This window comes from Tympanuchus pallidicinctus, unplaced genomic scaffold (genome assembly GCF_026119805.1).
Source record: "Tympanuchus pallidicinctus isolate F22 unplaced genomic scaffold, pur_lepc_1.0 scaffold7, whole genome shotgun sequence".
Classification (NCBI taxonomy): Eukaryota; Metazoa; Chordata; class Aves; order Galliformes; family Phasianidae; genus Tympanuchus; species Tympanuchus pallidicinctus.
In genome coordinates this window covers 23,601,795-23,616,917 of record NW_026294791.1, presented here as the reverse complement: position 1 = coordinate 23,616,917, position 15,123 = coordinate 23,601,795, and the positions used below count along the sequence as shown (strand labels likewise).

The 15,123-nt window shown below is 41.0% G+C and overlaps 2 long non-coding RNA genes across 5 annotated transcripts; both read left to right on the top strand.

Moving 5' to 3' along the window:
* Nucleotides 1-1,349: 1,349 nt before the first annotated feature.
* Nucleotides 1,350-5,717, top strand: LOC128072281 (uncharacterized). 3 transcript variants are annotated; one of them, XR_008202194.1, is made up of 4 exons: nt 1,350-1,454; nt 1,576-3,036; nt 4,573-4,770; nt 5,126-5,717. It is a non-coding gene; the product is annotated as an uncharacterized LOC128072281 (long non-coding RNA). The 3 variants fall into 3 exon arrangements; XR_008202192.1 differs by lacking the exon at nt 4,573-4,770; XR_008202193.1 differs by having other exon boundaries at nt 4,573-5,717.
* Nucleotides 5,718-9,169: 3,452 nt separating this feature from the next.
* LOC128072280 (uncharacterized) lies at nt 9,170-14,102 on the top strand. Of its 2 annotated transcripts, XR_008202191.1 has the most exons (4): nt 9,170-9,301; nt 9,456-9,632; nt 12,815-12,925; nt 13,722-14,102. It is a non-coding gene; the product is annotated as an uncharacterized LOC128072280 (long non-coding RNA). The 2 variants fall into 2 exon arrangements; XR_008202190.1 differs by lacking the exon at nt 12,815-12,925.
* The last annotated feature ends 1,021 nt before the right edge of the window (nt 14,103-15,123 follow it).

The following is a 15,123-nucleotide window of genomic DNA, read 5'->3' as shown; positions in this document are numbered from 1 at the left end:
ATCTCATCCAAAGAGCCAGGTACCTTTGGACATTCATCCTGCAGCTCTGAGCTGGACAGCCTCTGACAGCTGCAGTGGTGATGGAAGTTGGGTGTGAGAGATGATGGAGTGGATAAGTTTTCACCTGAGGGTCTCAGCCATTCCTCAGTGCTCTGAGGATCCTGCCTACATCCAGACAGCACCCCTGGAAAATAACATGTGGGCAGGAGATAAAGTTAAGAAGAACAGAGAATCTGCTAATGGGTAGTTACTGGTGAAGACAAGGAGGTGGTCCGCAGGGCATCCAGCTCCAATGCTGGGTGGTGGTGTGGGGGTTAGAGGAGAGCTTTTACCATGGAGGATTGTATTTGAAACTGACGCAGCTATACCTGGAAAAGATTTCATGGACTTCTGAGGGGCTTTGGCCCTGTCTGGAGTGCTTTGGGTTGCACTTGCAGAAGAGAAAAGGTCCTAGGGTCTTCTGAACAGGAGCTGTCCCAGGACTGAGAGGGGAAAGTTAAGAAGAGATGCCTTGGATTTCAGCTAATGGATAGAGCAAGACAACGTCTTGCAGCCCTTTCCTGGAAGGATTTTGCTCACAAACAATAATGAAGAGGAGGGATGCAGAGAAGGAAATGAAAAATGTGTCATTAACCATTCCTCCAAAAACAAGAGGGATGCAATTAGTGCAAATGGGAGGTGGGTGCTGCCCATTGCCTCCCGCCTCAATGCGATGCCAGCTGCCGATTTATTGTCCCCACACGCAGGACTGCTGGGATGTTTCCCATTTGGCACTTCAAAGACAGGCAAACAATGGGGCTGTGCTTCAAAGAGTGAGGGCTGAGGGACGAGAGGGGCCCTGCAAGGCAGCCGCAGTGCCTCTGGAAGCTTTGCTCCTCTCTTGCTGCCAGCAGCACTAGGAACCCATCCATAGCTTTGTGGTTTCAATGGGTTGTGTGCTTCCCAGCAGCTCCCCAATGGGCATAGAGCATCCTTTTGGACCTGCCCATCTGTTGATGTTCATCCTTCAGCTCTTACACCTCAGCTGCAGCACAGTTCCTGCTCAAGTCCTCTTCCAGCCTAAGCTGCACACTGTTAGTTGAGCTGGAAACGTAGGTTTCTGTGAGATTACTTTTTTCCCATCTGCTGTTGCTCTTCTGGAGGTTGAGAGCTCCTCTCTGCTGCTTCTTTCCTGTAACGCCTGTTAAAAAATCAAATAGGAGTCTGCAGATGCTGGGCAGAGCTACCTTTGGTGCCATTAGAAAAGTTAAGATTTTTGTTATGTTTTTACAGACTTCTGCGCACCTTAACTTCTCTCTCTTCCTCTGCCTTCCCATATCTTTGTTTTCCCTTTCTGGAGAGGAAAAATGGAAGATATCCAAGATCTTCATTTTTAGGACAGTGGCACTGGGGAAATGATGAATCAAGAGGTCCTTGACCTTTTTGTTCCTGATGCTTGGCAGCTGTGTCACTGGGTAATGATTGACTCCTCCTACACTCCTGCTGCCCTCTCTCTGCTGTCCTCATGCCAGGCAGGCACTGCCATCCTCTCTTTGGTCCCAGGTGTCTCTTTCTAACAAATGTCTTCATTTGCAGAAGTCGTCCTCCTCCAGATTATGTCCTTCTGGACTCAAAAGGAAGAGCCACATCTCTTCTGGGGGGGAATCCAAAAAGCCAGCTTGGCAGATTATGTGCATTACGTCCACTTAACCATGACTCCATAACTGTCCCCTTGAAACCCAAACCAATTTCTCAGACAGTGGAAAAATTAATTATTTCTTTTTTTGATCTGGTTAGTTGGTTGGTTGCTCAACCATTTTGCTGGCATTCTCCATTCTATTTTATTTGAAGCAGAGGCCAGAAATTGATGGATGCACTTTCAGTGAGGAAAAGATGGAGAGCACAGAGCTGGATTTGGGCTTGCAAACAAACTTCTTTATGTTCGCCTGTGTTTTGTCCTTTTGCAGAGATGACTTCTGAAAAAAAAAAGACATTTATTAGACATGAGTCAAATTTGAGGCAATGGGAAATCATAGAATCACACACCACCTCTCTGGTCTGCCTGTTCTAATGCACCATCACCCTTTCTGAGAAGTTTTTTTCTAATATTCAACCTGAACCTGAGAGGAAGAATGTCTGCAATAAGAGATCCAGATGCACTGAATTAATCATTCAACTATGGGAAACAAATTTAAACCAGAGAACTGAGGACTTCTCTCATAACCCAGATCTTTGGTCACAGTGCAGTTTCTACCTATCTATATAGAACCTGAAGGATCAACTGAAGGTCAATTTTTCTCCTGCTGTCCTCAGTGGAAAGGAGATCAATGCAGGGAATGAGCAGAGCTGTGCTCAGTGTAGACAATCAGTTACTTCAATAACACAGCCTCAACATTCCTTCCATGTTTCTAGGTTTTGGGATACAGGATGCTGTAGGGACAGCATGCTTAACTGTTGATAAATTCTCCAGAGCTGGTTTGAGTGGCTGATGCACTTGCACAGAGATATAAAACTGCCTGGGATCAAATGCCTTATGTGTCTCAGCACACACATCAAAATTTGAGAGACTTAGCAGAGCATACCAGAGTCCTTGTACATGACACTGGAGGCAGTGAAGTCAGCCAGCCTTGCTTATTAACTACAGTAAGGACTTCAGTTTACTAGGCCAGTTCTTAGTGCTTTATGAAACTCCTGTTTTGGGGATACAATGATTACAAGGCAGTGGAAGGCTGTGATTCAGGTTTGAACACTGATGTCTTTTGGGGATAGACACAAAGATAGTAGGAGGCTTTTTTGGTAACTCTCTTCCTAAGAGTTATTTTAGTACAGTTTTGGCTGTTTTTATTACTGTGGTTAAATGTACTTACTTTTCTTCTTTAGAAATATGTGATGTCAGGTATCTGAAAAATGGTATTATCCAAAATAATTGGAAAAGCTATTACAGAGGTGAAAGAGCTAAATATTTCTGCAATACAAATTACCGTACTGACAATGAGGATGGTGAAATTATGTGCACAGAGAGTGGCTGGTCACCTACTCCAAGATGTATCCATAAAGGTGAGTGTGCTTACTTTACTTTTGTCCACATCCTGGAATGAGCCATCCTTTTCATTTTTTGGTGAGCTTGCGTTGCTGTCTTGATGGATCTGAGACTCTCAGTGCTTTATTTTTTTTTGTAATTGATCCAGTGGTGCCGTATTGCAGCTGATGGATAGGAACAGCTAACGTGTTTATGTGGCATTGGTGTATTGCTTGTTGGGGAGGGGTTTACTGCCCTACTTGACAGAGCTTTGTAGAAGATATGCACATTTTTCTTGAAGTTCACTTTCCTAAGAATTTTTTGAAAGGCAGTTTGTGCAGCACACGCAGCTCGGTGCAGCAAGGGATGATTCTTTGACCTTGAAATGCCTTCAACACAGAGATTTTTCTTTAACTTCACCTAATTAATTCAGCCAAGCTCATGAAAATGAACCAAAGCAATACACTGCATTTGTGTACTGTTCATGGAGTCTGTCTGTCTCGGTATTCACGTGGGATATAAACATGAGTTGAATTCTAAGAAAATAAACCAAGTGAGTAGTACCTGATTTTCCTGTTGTTGCTTTTGCTGCTAAGGGAAATTACAGGACAGCTAAAGCCTTGCTTTAGTCACTTCATTACCAAATAATTGGACATAATTTCTTGGAATAAGATCTCAAGAGAACAAAGGCCTGCTGACTGCCTTTGCACACACAGATCTTTAGTCGCAGGAACTTGGAGAAAAAGGAATCTTTCAGCTGAAGACTGGGATGAATCAATGCTGAAGGTCCACTAGAACAGTAGGGCTCTGGTGTAGGGTGCAAGTACCACTGTGCAAGATAAATCCATTGAGAGTAGCAAGAAACTATTAAAGCTTCTGTTTAGACTATTAAAAAACAAAAAAAAAAAAAAAGAAAGAAAGAAAGAAAAAAAGGGAAAAAAAAGAAAAGAAATTGAGCTTTAAGCCATTCAATATACAGATTTGACAGAGGTGCTCTCACTTGGTCTCTGTGTCAGAGGACCATGGATCATATAAGGCAGAGAAGTGTCCTGGGGCAAGAACTGGTGCTCCATATTGAGGAGAGGTTCCATTTAGTTGTCTGGACTGTGGGAATGAGAGAGAGGTAGACAGTGTATTTCAGATGTTCATATTGAGAAGAAGAGTGTGTTGTTTGTTTGTTTGTTTGTTTGTTTTTCAACTTTGGTGAAGCCTCTTGTTGCAAAACCTTATACAGATGCAGGAAAAGCACTGCCAGCACACTCAGTGCAACGCAATAGGCTACTGCAGTGCATTATTATTTACTTTATGTGCTCATCTTCACAGCCTTATAAATGACATTCATCTGCCATTTATTGTTGCCAAAGGGGACCCTTCCCTCCCCCCCAGCTTCAGCCAGAGCTGAAGGTCTGGTAGAAAAACAAATGCATAACTTTGAATGCAATGACAGCAACAGAATGAGAAGAAATCTTGAGGAGCAGGTTATTTCTAGGGAAAAAAAAAAAAAAAAAAAAAAAAATAAAAGCTTTTTTATCCCAATAGTTTATAAAAGTTACAAATTTTTTATTCGGTTGTAGACTATGTCACATTTCAAAGAGAATTCATTCACGTGCTGGAGCAGTTTGCAGTAAGGGACCGTCTACACGCGAGACAAACTGCCTCTTGTGTAGTGTTTCCTCCTGCAGTGTGGTATCCCTCATCCCATTTATACAGCAGCACTTCATTCACTCGGAGCTCTCGCTGGGTTGTGAAGTAGTTGCCATGATGTAACTCAGGTACTTAGCATGACTTAAATCAATAATATTGTTGGTTTCCCTTTTTCCTTTAAGCTTACTTATCTAACATTTCCCTTTAAAGTGATTGTATCTGAAGCAGTCTTTGAAAACTATGAACAATTAAAAATGCAACAGTTTACATAGGTTTTCTAGTGTTCATTTGGGTGCAAAGCTTGAATAGAAATGAGTTAATTTGAAACAAAATTATCTCACCTGTACTGACTCCACAGTTTTATCTATACCAATTCACAAAACAACAGCATGAAACATCTGACAACTTCATCGCATGAGGTACAGCAGAGGACTTATTTCAGGAATATTCAAATAGCCTAACAAAGGCATTTTGACCTTACAGGTACGGGAAGGACAGCGGAATTTTATGAACATATATGAAATGAGAAGGAAAGAAACAATCCTACCAACTTTCTTAGTACAGGTTGTTTGGGAAGACCATCCACCTAATTGACATTGTACTGTATCTTCAGTACCACCTCTGGGAGCTCGGCAGCCTTGATTACATTTGTGCTGTAGTTTCTCGTGTATTTTGAAGTACGTTTCTGTACTGTAAAAAATGCCATGTTCCAGAAGAGGCTGATTGCATTTTTCTAAATGAAAAGAGACAGTTTGGTTAGGAAGAAATAATTGATGTAGTATTTTTCCTGATAGGCAAGAAAGTGGGGTTTTTAAATTATTTCCATCCAATTTCATTTTCTTGTTTTATTGAAATGCTCCCGCAATCATTGAGCAGACGGTAGTACCATGGAATATGTCTCTGGAGCTAAAGAGGCTCAGATGCACATCTGTAACTAAAATGTCAATTATTTTTCCCAAGTTCAGTTACACTGGGCAGCTTTCTTGGAATTCTTAAAGAGCGTATGTGGTAAGAGTCCTTAGAACATATACTAGCATAAAACAATTCGATGTATGAATAAACATAATGGATTTCACCTTGACCTAGTTTACACATTTTTATCCCTACTGTTCTGCACCTTTTGTCCCTCTATGCTGAAGGAAATTGAGCTAAAACAGTTTTCTGCTAGAAGCAATAATGAAATAAAGAAGCGAACTCACTGTAGCATTGTGGCACTGGAGACCATCCTTTTTCTGTACAAGTTATTCTTCTGTACTGAGTCCTGGTTTCAGTTGTATAACCAGCCACGCAAGAATAGGAAAGGTTTTTTCCTTTATGCATAAGGAAAAAGCAACCTTTGAAATTGTAATAACATGGGGTAATCCTTCCATCTTCTACAAGTGGCAAATCACAAAGTTTTTCTGCAAAGACACAACACGTGTATTTCTCAGTAAAACTCTCATCCCATCTAAGAATGTGTTTGTTTAAAAACAGAAAGGGAATGAAATGCTGCTTACAAGGTCAAAGCTGGTGTATTTGGCTGTCACTGTTAAAGAAGAAAGTATTATTCTAACGCTATCATACTGTATTTTTTTACTAAACCTCATCCTTGGCGTGAACAGACTTATAACACACACTGACATATCGAAAATATCTGCCTATGTTCTTTAAGTTCACAGAAATACAACCTGCGGAATTAAACTTCCTACTATGAACAAAATGGTCAAAATGGATGCAGGGCACGTTTATTTGACTCTCTGTAGCCCAGAAGCTGTACGCACGAGCACCTTCTACTTAAAAACCATTCTGATGCACAGACCGAAGTGAAGTGGAAACGGTATCAAGAATTAGCTATGCAATAGCTGCTCATTCAGCATGGCAAACCAGCAGGAGGTAATACAGAAGACAACTTGCTGAAGGAATGGAGGTTAAGAACAGAAGTCTCAGTTCAAGCAGGATGCATTCTAGACAGACCCAGGAATTTCAGTCAGTACTGAAAACAGGGATAGGAAATGTGAAACACCATCTGAGGCTAACTTCTGCAGGCACCTTTTCACTTCTGCTCTTGTGCTCAATGGTTAGCCAGAACAGCTCAATTACTGAGATGTGCCAGCATACCTAATGTGTAGGAGGGCAAATTTCCATTTGTGTAAAGCCCCAAAGTAGCTCAGATACATTTCCCGAGAAAACTCTTCTGAAAAGAAATCTGGACCTTTCCATTATACAGCTTTCAAGTGTACGAGTGAATCTGTAGCTCAGATAAGCAGCAACAATTGATCCATGATTATCAGCCATCTTGCAACAAAACTATATTTAAAAGCAGTCTTTATTCTTGGTCAAGATATGAAAGATACTCCGCCTTAGAAACTTAATCTCCATGTTCCAGATTCGATGCATATTTATCAGCAGAAGAATTCAGTGTTTTTATCTTCTGCAAAGAGTGCCTGAATTCATCATAACTAGGAAGAAAAGGCAGATTTTAAATCTCATTTTCAGTACTGACCCCATCAGTAGTTTCCATCATCTTCAAAAACTCCCTGACTATCACTTCTGTAAATGATAACTGAATTTTCAGTGCTATTCATAAGCGCTGTAATGCCCAGAGTGTTTTGTAACTCAAGTTACTTCACCGAAAACTGTATTTTTGTTTTACACAGCAGTAAAGCTAGGCGACAAACTGAATGGAATAATTTAAACCTGTTGACCATTCTCCCCGTTAGAACCTCTTTAGTTCCAAGTTTAAAGGGCATTCTATTATCAGGTTACTATTTACCCTGGCCGCAGCAAGAAGAAATAAAAAATTCCCTCCCGCACACTCCTTTGCATTCTATCTCTAATTCATTCTGGAGGCCCTAATATTAATGAGAGTGTAACCATGTAGCCACTGCTCTTTCTTGTCCTTAGGTTCCGTAGCACAGCCATCCACCTTTCTTTTAAGCAAAGCAAAATGGAACAACGCTGTTGTCTAAAAAAGTTAGATTAATTAAATTAAATGAGTTGTTTTTACTGGCATTCTGTACTGTTTGTTGAAAGCAGATGAATGAGCCTCGATTTTAAGCTGTTAGGAACAAGGATGTGCAAAAGCATTCCATTCTTTTTCTTATTCCTTCCTAGTTAAGTAAGTAAAAAGTATTTGCCGTATTTTTCCATCACATGTGATAAGAAAAATGTTAATGAAGTTTTCTTAAATGGAAAAAGGAAACCTTAGAAGTGAACTCTGATCACTACTTTTACGCGTTTCATGTCTTTCCAACCAGCTCGGTGCATTAAATTCAAATCTGACTTCACTAAACATGCTAAATAACACCTGACTTGCATAAAAGAAATAACCAGGTGCTTACTGTGTTATTAATCATATTGATGATCGACTCAGAAGCTGTTTTTTTTATAATGAGCAAATACGTACTCAAGACTTCTTTGTACATCTGAAAGTCTGCATGGGTTTCTTCAGTGTCACAGGTTTAGTAAACGGTGGACAGGACTTCTTCCACTCCTTGACTGTTTGTTTGTGACGGTCACATGATGCACCACAGACTAATGGGAATCCCTAAGAATCCTTGGAAAAGTACAAATTATTTCTTTCACTTGCACGCTAACGATGAGGCGGAACCCTTTTCCCATGTGGCCTGGTAAGCACTGCAGGAGAGCTGGGGGTGGCTGCTCTTTTCCTCCGTCTGCTGAAATAACCTGACAAATGCTAATTTGTGATACAAAATTCCACTATATAAATCTGAAATTTATGCAGACACCCAGGGAATTTCAAGTTCGATTTGTACTGCATCACAGCGTGTTTTTTTTTCTTCTGTAAGAAAATTGAATTGATATAAGTTGAACTCTTGATATTTTTTTTTTAACAAGAAGAAGCTGTGATTAATTCATAAACGTTATTGCAATAAGTATTTATTACTTTCTCCACAAATAACTTTTCTTTTGTACAGATCTAACGTCAATAGTAAAATGTTCTTTAGCTGCATTAGTAAGCAAGAAATGAGTTTGCTTGCCCATGAGTGTATGTGCTGAAATCAGAGGCACTGGTAAAACATTATATCTAATGCTTATACTGCCCAGGCTGTAATAATACAGTACTGATCACAGTAGGAAAACTGAGGAGGAAAATGAGAAAAAGCTCACAGCTGTGCTGAGAGAAAATAAACAAAATAGCTTTAAATGCAATTCAGAATGGAAATGAATCAATATTCTTATCTAACATACTGACTTTTTCTTAAACCACTGTCTAGGACAGTGAAAAGGAGTTCAGAGTCAAGGTGACCAGAAGCAACAATGTTGGAGAAAGTGCCTAGAAAATCTGTAATTGATACACTGAGAAGGTGTAGAGGAAATGCTAAGTCACAGCCTAAAGCAGTGATTGAGCACCTGGTGGGAAGGCAGGGCCAACCAAGGGATGCTCAGGTGTATGCAATGAAACCTGAGTGACCAGAAGGGGTGGAGCCAGGATCCCCCCCTTCCCAGACCTCATTTAAGGGTTGGCAGTGGAGGTAAGGGCATCTATTTCCAGTGATCCCTCCCTACCTGTGGCCTTCTAAAGCTGAGCAGCTCTTTTCCTTGCCTTCTACATTTGTGGCTGTTGCATTTGGGTTCATTCTCATGTGCTTTAGCCAAAGACTTTGCCACTCTGCTATTATCATCCCATTCTAGCAACACAGAAAGGCAGTTTCAGTGGTACAAATTTACTGCTCCTATTCTCAAAGCAGGGTTAAATGGAGCATAAAGGGAGAGGGATTAAAAAGTCAAATTAACAGCAGTGCAGTAAAGCTCTGGCTGTTGCTTCGACAGCATCACAATGCATACTGAAATGCAACCACTACTTTTCCAGATTTGTACTTATGTGTCAATCACGCATGTGGATCTGTGGTGGCTCAGCCACCTGTGGGAGCTATTCAACACAGGGAACAGAGGGTTTCCTGCTGTGCCTAACTCTGCCTGGGATTTCTATGGTGGCAAATCTCATTCTGGAAGTGGAGACATCGAAAACTATGGGGGCATGTATCAGGTAACTTTCTGTGGCAGCGTTTTGAATTTTTTTGTTTTTAATATTGTTGTGTAAAGATTAGAGTAAAGCCAAAGAAAAGGAGTAGTTCATTGTGGGTTGAATGTTAGTGGTGAGTGCTGCATTGTAGGCTTCTCTTCTGGAAAAGTACCTGTGCTGCACAGTATTGTAGGCAGTGAGAAATCGTGAACCCTCCCTACGTGTTTACTGTGGGCATGTGAAGGAGAATGTGTCTGAATTGACTGAGCCCAAGTCTCTGGGATCTGTCAGCGAGCTCTTTCTTGCAGCTTGTAAAATCAAGTTGCTCTTGATAAGGAGATGCCTAGAAAATAGAGAGCTGTGCAGGATACCACCCTGGTTGTGTCAGTCCATTTGGACGTGACATAGGCAATGGTTCTTTATCGAGGTTACAGTTCGGCATTCATCCACTTTGCTGTGATGTTCTTCCAGTCACCAGGGACTTGCCTGACAGCCATCAAATACAATGGAGAGGGGCACAGCAGTTGTATCATCAGTCCCCTCAGGACCCTGGAGTGCATGTTATCACACCCCATAGACTCGTACTCATTAAGTCTTTTCAGGTGGTCTCAGACTCACTCCTCTCTTACAGCGGGAGTGATTTTGCTCCGCCATTCCCCATCTAGAGGTTTAGGGACACAAGAAATATGGAAAGCCTGACTGCCATCAAAGATTGGGCTGAAGGACTCGCTGAGCACCTTCCCTATGTCTGTCATTCCCACTTCTCACTTCTCACTTATCAGAGGCAGTACGCTTCCCTTGGCCTTTGTCTTCTGACCAGCGTGTCTGTAGAAATTGCTCTTTGTTATTTTTTAAGTCTCCTGCCAAGTTCAGTTTCATCTGTGTGTTGGTTTACTCATCTTTGCATGTCTGGAAAGCATCCGTATATTCTTCCCAGGTTACATGTCCCTATTTCCTCAGCTGTTACACTTTCCTTCTTTTGCCTTGTTTTTTTCCCCAGCAGGTCACTGCTCTGTCATACACTGGTCTCATGCCTCCTCTGCTTGGTTTCTAATGCTGGGAACGGGAGAACTGTAGTGCTCTCAGAAAGGCATCGTTAAAGAGTTCCTCATATGCTTCTTTCTATCTCAGCATTTGCGAATATATATATTTTTTTCTTCTTTACATGGACTGCTTTATTTTATGTAATAATTTCATAGTTAGCCTCCTCTGCCTGAGTAACTGAAAGCTGTGAAGCATAGAAAATGTTGCAGAAATGGAACCTGTCTGAAATAATACTGCTCGGCTGACTTTATTCCTATTGGCGTGGGAAAAGAAGAGCCAAGGAGAGAGTTAGGTCTTATTTTTTTCCGTAGATTTCATAATGATGGGGCTTTTAGTATTGGAACTCATTTTCTACTTAGTGTTATTTTGTTGTTGTTTATTGTATTCACGATTCTATATGCTGTTCAGAAACAATCGCTCAGAGGAGCAGCTCTCTCCTTTCAGGAGAATCTGTTTCATTCAGTATCAAGTCTTGACAGATAAGTGTGCTGGTACCCGAACCCTGCATGGCCTCATCCAACAGGCTTTGCACCTTACAGGGACTAGGGTTTGTACTTGAACACCTCATTAAGGACACTTCAAAGAGTAGGAATTGTTCTCCGAAGGTGAATACTTTTGCCACTTGGTTGAAATTCCTAAAAGTTACCTGCAATGTGGATGAGGAATTCTTCTAGACAGGGGAAAAATGTAGATCTGACTCTCTTTAGCTCAAGAGAGAAATTGGCTAATATGGTGATTCAACATTTGGAAAACCACATTCAAAGCACTCACTTCAGTCTTCTTGTCTTCTGTGAAACTGGAGGACAGATGCAGAGGTTTGCTTCTGCAATGGAGACAAAGGGAGTGAGGACAAGTAAATACATGAATTTTAGCACCCCACTGAAACAGTTTGATTTCTTTTTTTTTTTTTTTCCTCTCAGCAGGTAAAATTCTTAGCTCCCATCATTCCCTAGTTGGCCATTCGCCCATTCATAAAGTTATCTGGGCGGTTGTGGAGAGGATGATGTGAATAGAAGTTCTGATCCTATCAGATATACATGTGGAATCATTATTGTACTGGTCTGAGGATGACAAAAAACATCTGCTACCTGGGCTGTTTTGCACCACGTGGAGAACTTAAGCAATTTATTGTTTAAGGTTACTGAATGGGAAAATACAAGAGCTCAAATGTTCTGCAAAAACAAGTGGGAAAGTAAGGAGCTGAAACGTCTCTGTGGTAGTTAATGCCTGGGCTGCTAGGCATTAGATTGTCTTTTCAGTTACGTTTAGATTTTTCTTTTCCCAATTGATTATTTATTTCTAAGCAATTCGTACTCTTCTTAAAAGCTAAAACTTCACTTTGTTCCTGCAAAGCAATAAATTCTGCCTGGACAATGTGGTAACTGGTTTGCAGAGTAAAGAAACCATACAGGGTGATGACAGCAGGGCAGTGTTGTTAAATAAATGCTTATCTGAGCACATGGTTATTCACAGTGTCACAGGAAAACATCCGTTTAATTCTAAGCAAAGCCATTTGATAGGGAAAAAAACTTTAGCCTTGTGATCCCTGAAAAATCTTAAAGGAGAATTCTAAAAAAACTTCTGAAATTCTTGGTTTTAGCAGACAGGCCTTCTTAAAGGCATGGCTCTTCTGAGGGGTAATTAAAACTAAGAGAATGTAGTGTGGTGTTAGCATTCTGGGCCGCAAAAAAAGGATTTTCCCTAGTGTTTTTTTGTGTGTTTTTGTTTTTTTTTTAGAAAGGTAAGTAAAGCAAAGCACACTGAGTTCTGAGTTGGAGGGTAAAAAAAATTGCCATTGCAAACTCATGACTGGCACTCAGCTGGAAGCCAGTTTCTTGTTAAGGATACAGCAATTAAATGTCTTTTGTGAAGTAGATAACTGCCCCATTTTGGAATCAAGCAAATTGTGCCTGCAGCTTTTATATGTAAAACCTCAGATCCGATATCATAACTCACCATAAATAACTGAGATAAGGGTTCAGCAAGTCAGACAGTGACTTCATGAAGGTACTCTTGTTTGACCATCTTACTTTATCAGTTTTATCCATTTAAAACTATAACAAAAAGCATGTCAGCCTGGCTGTTTCCCCAGCAGTGCCACGCAGCAGGCTCATTTTTCTTCCTCAGGAGTCAATTGACCCATTCTTGTGCTTTTTTGCTAGGCTCACCAAGTCTGTGGGATCTTGTCTCTTAGGAAACATGGTTAGAAGGATAAGCAGTTCTGCCAACTTCTCTGAGGCCAGCGTGGCCTGGTCATCTAAACAGCTTACAGTGTAAGCAGTAAGGTTTGTGAGATCACATCTGAACCCTTGCTGTTTCCTCACTTTTCTTCCTTCTTACCCCTGGTTCTTGTTGGGTCAAGTAGTTCAGAACCTATGAACCACAGAAGCACGTAAAGAAGTTTAAGAAACCTACACTGTCATTGTACAGTTTATTTTTATTGCTTTTCAAATGGAAAAAAAACCACCATAGTTTGTCATGCATGCCGTATGCTTGCAGGGAAGGATTTATCTTCTGTGTGGTTACTCAAGTCAATACACAAGTGAGATGATTACGTGCATGATTACCACACTTGAATATGGAAAATGGAAAAGGTCAGAGCTTCCTCCCTCACGTGCTCTGTGATTAGGGATCAGTGCTCAGTATAAACAAAGATGATGTTCTTTGTCACCCAACCCACAAATTAAGAATTAGGGCTTCTATATATGATTTGTCTTAAAAGGATTTCAAAGGAAATCCTTTTGACTATTCACTGATGGAGGAACACACTCAGAGAGCCTAGACATACGTTTAATGCAAAGGTAAAATCCAAATACAGTTGCTTTTCTTTTGGTAAAAAAGTAAATGCAGAATAGGACATTTGTTGTTTGCATTAGAGTTTATCCTCAGTGTAGGATGAAGGTTTGCAGAAACTAACTCACTGAGATTTGACACAAAGACTTTGATCACAATGCACTAGTTGGAGTTACTGAGCAAGAAACCAGAGAATTCTCAGTGAGCTAATCTTAAAGAAAGGAAACCAGAGTGTTTTTTTTTATTGTGAGACACTCACTGCCTTTCTGCTTTCAGGATGCACACCTGCCTTCAAGCTTGGAATGCTCTACCAAATTCAAGAAATGCTGCTATTCAGAAATTCAGCTGTTAGAAGATACTGGAAGCATACTCTGTGTCTTCAGTCAGTGAGTAAAGTAAGTCTGATGAATTGTGGTTTTGAAGCAGATAATCTAGAATTTTTTCTTGATTTAGGTCTGGCTTCTGAATCTTTTCCAGAACATGAAGCACTAACTGGCTGATCACAGAAGAGGTAACTCATCTCCTCTTTCTTATTCCTCAAGACAAATAAGCTCATGTTAGCAGCAAGGAAGTAAGTCCAAAGCACAGAAATGCTGGTGCATCCCTTTATTTGCAGTAAGGATTCTTTTTAAGTTTAAGTTGAAGACAGGTATCCACTCCACCCGAGAAACTTCAGCTTACTAAGTTGTAACTCTTTCATTTTAGTACAGATATTCCTTGGCATACTTACTGCTACATGTAAAGCAGAGCACTTCTACTTTTAGCAGAAACACTCTTTCCAAACAACTGCACTGAGCTGGTAATTGATCTGTAAAATGGATGCATCATCACCTGCTTCCCAGAAGCACACAGAAGCAAACACTGTTGCTACCAGCATTTTTGGGGCATACCTTGCAACAAGCACAGAGTAGCTCGAGTCCTCCTACACAGCTTTGCTTCAGCAACAAGACAAATGAAGTGAAAGACACCTCTTAAAAGGGAGGCCTAATTTTACCAATTTTAAAATGTAAAATTTTTAATGTTGCATGCCCAGTAATTCAATTTGGTGCACATTACAAGGCATTACCTTAAATGCAAGTAAAACCTCATCCCCACAAGGAGATCATTTACCGCATTGAAAACATTGACTGTTTTGGCCTTATTCTAGATCTCAGGAAAGGAAGACTCCTAAGCATTTCAATTTTTTTTTAGTTTCCTAGTAGACTTTTTTCCTAGCAGTAGTTGGTAAAAGTCACCAGGAGCATCAACCTAACTCCTTTGTAGCCATCTGTCTATTTAGGTCACTGATACTGTGAAACAGCCCCACACCTCACCCTGCAGCAATATCAGAACCACAGAGCTTAAGGATTGAACAGGGATTATAAAGGGCTCTGCAGAGATCATCTCATTCCCGGAGGAGGACACCGAGCACCCGTCAGTCTCTCATCCATTCCTCGGAAAGGAGACGCTTCTGGCGCCCCATCATCTTCATCGCCCTCTGCCAGACCACAGACTTCCCATCCTTCTCGACCTGCAGAGCCGAGAAGCAGCCACGGCCAGCTGCACGAAGGTCTTACCTGCTTCCTCGTCCCGCTCTGTAACGCGAATCGGGGCTCCGCCACCGATCTGTCTTGCCTAAAAAGCACATCGCCATCCGCAGCGGCACTGCAGTCACGCAAGCTGTCCCGCTGTATCTCCA